A 7,500-nucleotide genomic window follows, 5' to 3' on the forward strand; every position below is an offset into this window, starting at 1 on the left:
CTGCAGGAGTCTGGAATGGGCGAGGTGAGGGCTGCGCTAGCTAAATCTCTCTGTGAGCTTAGCTACTGCTGCTAACAGCTACACAGGCACTGTGAGCCCCCACAGGGAGAGCCCCAGCCTCTGGGCCCTGCTCACGTGTGTGCGCCTGTGCCAGATGTCGAACCAGAAGTGAACAGCAGAGGTGTGTGTGTGCGTGTGTGCGAGCCCTTGTCCAGCCCAAGAGTGTGTGAGGTGTGCCCCAGCCCAGGGTCAAGGTGTTAGCCTGGTAATGAGAGGTTTCCAGGGTGAGGTCCAGCCCTCTCTCATCAAGCCTCTGTGTGTTCTGCTCTGAATGGAGCACTAGTTCCCCTCCTGGCCTCCTAGTTCCACCCTGACCCCCCCCCCCCCCCCTCAGTAGGAAGTGGGGAAGGTTAACACTCTCATCACACTTCTTCAATGCTCTGCCACCTTGCTGTACTTTGCACAGATACACACTGGCATGTAGGCACTGGACATTACATGCAAACACACACCCCACACTCTGTGCTGCCTGAGGATGAGTGCTCTGTGAAGGAAGTTTTAAAACTTTGGCAACGTTTTTCTCAATTTGACATTTTCCTTTCCCCATTCAGCAGATGTTTTTGAAGCAACAAATAGAACCAAGGATCAAAGGATAAGAAATGCTCTGTGTCTGTAAAGAGGGTGTTTCTGTAGAGAGGGTGTGTCTGTAGAGAGGGTGTTTCTGTAGAGAGGGTGTGTCTGTAGAGAGGGTGTCTCTGTAGAGAGGATGTGTCTGTAGAGGATGTGTCTGTAGAGAGGGTGTGTCTGTAGAGAGGGTGTGTCTGTAGAGAGGGTCTCTCTGTAGAGAGGATGTGTCTGTAGAGAGGGTGTGTCTGTAGAGAGGGTGTGTCTGTAGAGAGGGTGTTTCTGTAGAGAGGGTGTGTCTGTAGAGAGGATGTGTCTGTAGAGAGGGTGTTTCTGTAGAGAGGGTGTGTCTGTAGAGAGGGTGTTTCTGTAGAGAGGGTGTGTCTGTAGAGAGGGTGTGTCTGTAGAGAGGGTGTTTCTGTAGAGAGGGTGTGTCTGTAGAGAGGGTGTTTCTGTAGAGAGGGTGTGTCTGTAGAGGATGTGTCTGTAGAGAGGGTGTGTCTGTAGAGAGGATGTGTCTGTAGAGGATGTGTCTGTAGAGAGGGTGTGTCTGTAGAGAGGGTGTCTCTGTAGAGAGGATGTGTCTGTAGAGGATGTGTCTGTAGAGAGGGTGTCTCTGAAGAGAGGGTGTGTCTGTAGAGAGGGTGTCTCTGTAGAGAGGATGTGTCTGTAGAGAGGGTGTGTCTGTAGAGGATGTGTCTGTAGAGAGGATGTGTCTGTAGAGAGGGTGTGTCTGTAGAGGATGTGTCTGTAGAGAGGGTGTCTCTGTAGAGAGGATGTGTCTGTAGAGGATGTGTCTGTAGAGGATGTGTCTGTAGAGAGGGTGTGTCTGTAGAGGGTGTCTCTGTAGAGGATGTGTCTGTAGAGAGGGTGTGTCTGTAGAGAGGGTGTGTCTGTAGAGAGGGTGTCTCTGTAGAGAGGATTTGTCTCTGCTTGGCTACCAGTGCCTCAGCCCTGCCCTGGTATATACAGACCCAGAGGAGATAGCAGTATCACACACACACACACATGAACATGCACACACACAAGCTGTTTTTACACAGTGTCCTGTCCAGGCAGCTTGCAGCATGAATGAATTTTGGCACTTACTCTCACTTTCTCTCTTTCATCTCTCTCTCACCCTCCCTCCGTCCTCCCTTTTCCTCCCTCTGTCTGTTTCCACCTAATCTGGTGTTGATGGTGACTCATGGCTGAGAGAGGTGTGTATTTTTAGGCCATGCTGCCCAGCTTTGAAGAGTGGGCTCCTACCCCCACCCCATCATGAGAGAGGGGAGAGAGAAAGGGGAGAGGGGAGGGGGAGAGGGTGAGAGAGAGAGGGTGAGAGGGTGAGAGAGAGGGTGAGAGAGAGGGTGAGAGAGGGTGAGAGAGAGAGGGAGAGGGAGAGAGAGAGGGTGAGAGAGAGGGTGAGAGAAGGGGTGAGAGAGAGAGAGAGAGAGAGAGAGAGAGAGAGAGAGAGAGAGAGAGAGAGAGAGAGAGAGAGAGAGAGAGAGAGAGAGAGAGAGAGAGAGAGTGAGAGAGAGGGAGAGAGGGGGGGAGAGGGAGAGAGGGAGAGAGGGAGAGAGGGAGAGAGAGATAGAGGGAGAGAGGGAGGGAGGGAGGGAGGGAGGGAGGGAGGGAGGGAGGGAGGGAGGGAGGGAGGGAGGGAGGGAGGGAGGGAGGGAGGGAGGGAGGGAGAGTAGACCAGACCAGACCAGGCAGGCAGCTACTGGTCACTAGTGGAGGCAGACTCCTGGCTGTTGCTTTATCTCCCTCTTTCACTCCTACACACTCTCACATACACACTCTCACATACACACTCTCACATACACACTCTCACATACACACTCTCACATACACACTCTCACATTCACACAGCTTGTATCTTTCAAGCTGATCTATTCATGGCCTTGAGAGTTTGGATTTGTGAAATATTAGGATGAATGGGTGTCTTTATCTCGCTCTCTCGCTCTCTCTCTCTCTCTCTCTCTCTCTCTCTCTCTCTCTCTCTCCCTCCTTCCCTCCCCCTGGTACAGCTGAAGGAATCCACATAAAAACCCGCCCACGTTCGTTGGGCTGTGTTGCTAAGGTGATGACTGTGGGCTCTCAGCTCAGCCTATAAAAAGACTGAGCGGAGGTGTGTGTGTGTGTGTGTGTGCTGCTCCTCACTGTACATGCCTGTACCAAACCAGTAGACCATGAGGAACTGTCATTCATCACACACTCCAGCACAACACACACACACACTAGCATCCCCTCCTTGCATTCCTGCTTGGGGTCTCACAGGGGGACAGAACTCTGGCAGACTGGCTCCTGTGCTCCCCCTGAGTGTGTGTGTGTGTGTGTGTGTGTGGAGTGTGTAGGTTGGTGCTATATAAGAGAATGGAGAGCTCTCACAGACACAGGGTAAATATAATTTGTGAAAACAGGTTCTGCCTGTATTTTTGCTGTTTTGTTACAGCAACACTACATTGGATAATCTGCTCTCCCTCCCCGCACTGTTACATAATTCAGCATGCTCAGAAACAGGCAGTGTATTTATCGTATTCAGATCGACAAGGACAGAATGCCTTCGTACCTATACTGTGCGGCAGTGTTCTCCGACTCATTGTGAGGAAGTTACACTAGCAGTATGTGTCCACTACAGTGAAGCGGGTGTCGGTTTCCAATTCATTGTCAATGAAACCGGGCGTTGACGCTCGCGTTTATGTAGTAGTAGTGCACAGTTACTCTGTGCACTACTTGAGGAAAGATTTTCCTGACAGCAACGCTTGTCTACATAGTATGATTTTCGGTCGTCTCCCATGAAGTGAAAGATCGCACTGTCAGTAGATTCCCTTTTGTTGTGTGTTTCAGACAAGGCAAAAGTACCGACGTCAGGTTTTGGCATAGAGGTTGACATTTACATTACATGTATTCATTTAGCAGACGCTTTTATCCAAAGTAACTTCCAAGAGAGCTTTACAAAAGTGCATAGGTCAATGATCATAAACAGCGAGATAGCCCTAAAACATTGTGGGTAGCCAAAACATGAAGCATACATTGTGAAAAGCAGATAAGTGCCAATAGGAAGAAACATAAGAGCATGTAGTTAAACAAGTTACAATTTAACAACATGAACCTCAAAAAGTGCAAGAGTGTACCTGTAGAAAAAGCAAGCAACAATAATATAATTCACAGCGAGTACAAAAAGTTAATCAGTTAAATCAAATCAAATCAAATGTTTTTGTATAGCCCTTTTTGCACGCAAGCATGTCACAGAGGGCTTCACTTACGCCCATAGAACTGCCCCTCAACCAACCTAAACCCTCAAGGAAGACAAGGAAAAACTCCCAGAAAAACTCCCAACGGGAGAAAAAATGAAAGAAACCTTGGGAGGAGCAATTCAGAGAGGGATCCCCTCCTCCAGAGACGGTTGGTAAGAGAGAGGAGCAGAACACAAGCTAAACATAGTCATACAATGTCAATGGGTTTTGAAACACCAAAATCCATTGTTTGGCTTTATAGACGTGGGAGGGGACCAGGAAACTCGCTGATGGCCGTCATGGAGACTGGTTTCCAGTTGACGACCTGGTCCAGCGTTGGTAGACCGACCAGGCAGGTCCTGACAGCTCAAACCCCCCACACCACAGGGGATGTGTGGGGGGGACGGACAGAGAGGAGAGCAGGGATTAGAGAATGCCAGGAGCAGCTAACAGTTACAGTCGTAATAGAATGAGATCCACACCGGTCAAGTGTGGACTAGTGCAGCAATTTAACAAAGCTAAGAGGGTATGTGATGCAGCCCCACACACCAAGACAGCGACAGCCCCCCTCGTTTGGAACATGAAATCTGTTCCGTGGGAAACAACTCTAAAATAGGTTATGTTTATACGAATAAGGATGAAAACAACCAGACAACCTTTATCCCCCCCTTTATCCGAATTAAGAAGAAGGAAATTTGCTGTCATCCAAGTTCTCAACCCGGAAACACATTTTTCCATAGCATGTGGAAATTCTCCAAGCTTTATGGACATGTATAGCTGAGTATCATCTGCATAACAGTGAAAATGTACCCCAGAGCTTCTAATTATGTTTCCTAAAGGCAACATATAGAGTGAAAATAACAGAGGGCCTAGAACTGAACCCTGTGGTACTCCGTATTTTACAGTGGAGCTCCTGGATGGCAGCCATCATAGTGGACATATTGTGATCTATCAGATAGATACGATCTAAACCACTGAAGTGAAGTACCAGAAATCCCAACATAGTTCTCCATAAGTTCCAGGAGAATCTCATGATCCACAGTGTCAAAAGCTGCACTAAGGTCTAGAAGAACCAGAACAGAGATAGAGCCCGCATCAGAAGCTAATAATAGATCATTGACTACCTTGGCTAATGCAGTTTCAGTGCTGTGGTGAAGACAAAATCCAGACTGGAGAGGTTCATAAAGCTGATTTGAGGAGAGGTGCTCAGTGAGCTGTTGTGCCAAAGCTTTTTCTAAAATTTTAGAAGGGGCTTGATAATAGCTTGTTTGAAATCGTCAGGGACTTGTCCAGTTACAATAGATTCATCAATAATTCAAAGCATGGGAGGTCCAATAATAGGGAGAAGTTCCCTACAAAGTTTGGCAGGGAGGTGATCGAGAAGGCAGCTGATGGGTTTCGAGGAATCTACCAGCTCGATGAACGCTTCCATAGAAATAGGGTTAAAGTGAGTAAGAGCCTCAACATGCAGCATGCTGGGTATAGAGGAAAATTCAGTGTTGCTGGCCACTCCTCCAGGCCTAGTCTGAAGTTTGTCCCTTGCATAGATTTTTTGGTCAAAGAAATCTAAGAAATCATTGGGAGAGAGATCTGAACTAACACAGAGTGTACTTTTCTTAGTGAGTTTTGCAACAGTATCAAATAGGAACTTTGTGTTGTGTTTGTTCTTACTAATCAATTTAGAGAAATATTCTGATCTGGTGGTTAGTTACAACTAACCAACAAGAGCAACAAGTCCCTCAATTAGAGTAATTGTGTTCCTCGAGGAAATTAACATAATGTCCAGCACGTCATTTACATTTACATTTAGTCATTCCGTTGTACTCCCGGAACAATTAGTACTCCCGGAATCATTAGCCTTCTCTTGAAGGTGGGGAGACAGTCAGTGTCTCTGATGGAGGTGGGGAGACAGTCAGTGTCTCTGATGGAGGTGGGGAGACAGTCAGTGTCTCTGATGGAGGTGGGGAGACAGTCAGTGTCTCTGATGGAGGTGGGGAGGCGACTCCACCATTGGGGGCCAGGCAGGAGAAGAGCTTGGGTTGGGAGCAGGCACTCTTGATCGGTGGGACCACCAGACGTTTGTCAGAAGAAGACCGTAGGTGGCGGGTGGGGGTGTAAGGCTGGAGGAGAGACTTGATGTAATTGGGTGCAGTCTCATTCACCGCTCGGAAGGTCAGTCCCAAGGTCTTGAATCTGATACGGGCCATGATGGGAAGCCAGCGGAGGGAGATGAGGAGCGAGGTAACATGGGAGCGTCTGGGTAGATTGAAGACCAGGCGGGCTGCTGGTTGGGACCAGGTTGAAGTAGTTGGGTGTTCGTGTTTGTTCCCCTGTGGCGAGCCTAACATTGTTTCACTTTCCCACCACCACATGCGATACTCACCGTTAGGCCCTTCTCTCCACTACCAAGACGGTTAGAAAGCTCCAAGGAATGCTCTAGCAGCAGTTTAGATATACTAGCTTGCATCAGACTGTTGGAGCTGGCCAGGGGTGGCTAACATCTGATGTCCTGAAAACATGAACGTAAGCCCATGTATGCTAGCTGTAGTCTGTTTTAGCGGTATTCTTTTAAAAGCATACTACATGCATGCTGTTGATTCTGTTAGCCTGTAGGGTAGGCTACACCGTTGTTAGCATGTTGTAGCCTACAGTTGGGGTTCAGTGTTTTAATTCTTGATATGTGGTTACGGTAACTCTGTAGGGATGCAATATTTATAGATGGTACGATTATAGTCTGAGGAATAATCACGGTTTTACGATTATGCAATAATTTATTTCACAACACTAGGGATGTATAAAATCACATACAACATTATCTCCGTGAGGGTTAACATAACCTGTTCTGGTTATTAAAAGTCATGTTTCCAACAGAACCAGAAGTTCTAGACCCGTCCAATTATCCCCCTACATATCACTGTCTGAAACACCTACACATCACTGTCTGAAACACCTACATATCACTGTCTGAAACACCTACACATCACTGTCTGAAACACCTACACATCACTGTCTGAAACACCTACACATCACTGTCTGAAACACCTACATATCACTGTCTGAAACACCTACATATCACTGTCTGAAACACCTATATATCACTGTCTGATATACCTACATATCACTGTCTGAAACACCTACACATCACTGTCTGAAACACCTATATATCACTGTCTGATATACCTACATATCACTGTCTGAAACACCTACATATCACTGTTGTGTGCATAGACAATACGGATACATTAGTACATTAGGCTACACTACACGCATTAGCTGTTACACAGGAACTCTGAAAACGGCAAAGCTAGAATAAGCATGTACATCTGACTAACGATGGAGCAATAAAACCTCTGAAATCATTACATTCTACACAACAAGAAATGTACGTTATGCTGATGGTAAGTAGGTACACTAACACATGCAATGATAAATCACATACCATCAGCTCAAGATGGCAACAGGAGAAAACGTCATGATTTTGCGACAGCGCGCTGAAGGGGAAACTGGATATTAATTCTCCAGAACTATTTGCAAACTCCAGCAGTGTTTGTTTAATAATCCTCCCTGTGCAACCGTTGTTCATAGAACACTGATGAACCATGACGTCCCTTTATTGAGTGAGAACAGAAACACTGGGTGTAGCTGAGCCTTTACG

The 7,500-nt window shown here is 47.1% G+C and overlaps 1 protein-coding gene across 1 annotated transcript in view; it reads left to right on the forward strand.

The window, feature by feature from the left end:
* enah (ENAH actin regulator) overlaps nucleotides 1–7,500 on the forward strand; it is a 57,258-nt gene that overhangs the window by 8,552 nt on the left and 41,206 nt on the right.

Source organism: Hypomesus nipponensis, chromosome 6, assembly GCF_054491055.1.
Source record: "Hypomesus nipponensis isolate SF chromosome 6, ASM5449105v1, whole genome shotgun sequence".
Taxonomy (NCBI): Eukaryota; Metazoa; Chordata; class Actinopteri; order Osmeriformes; family Osmeridae; genus Hypomesus; species Hypomesus nipponensis.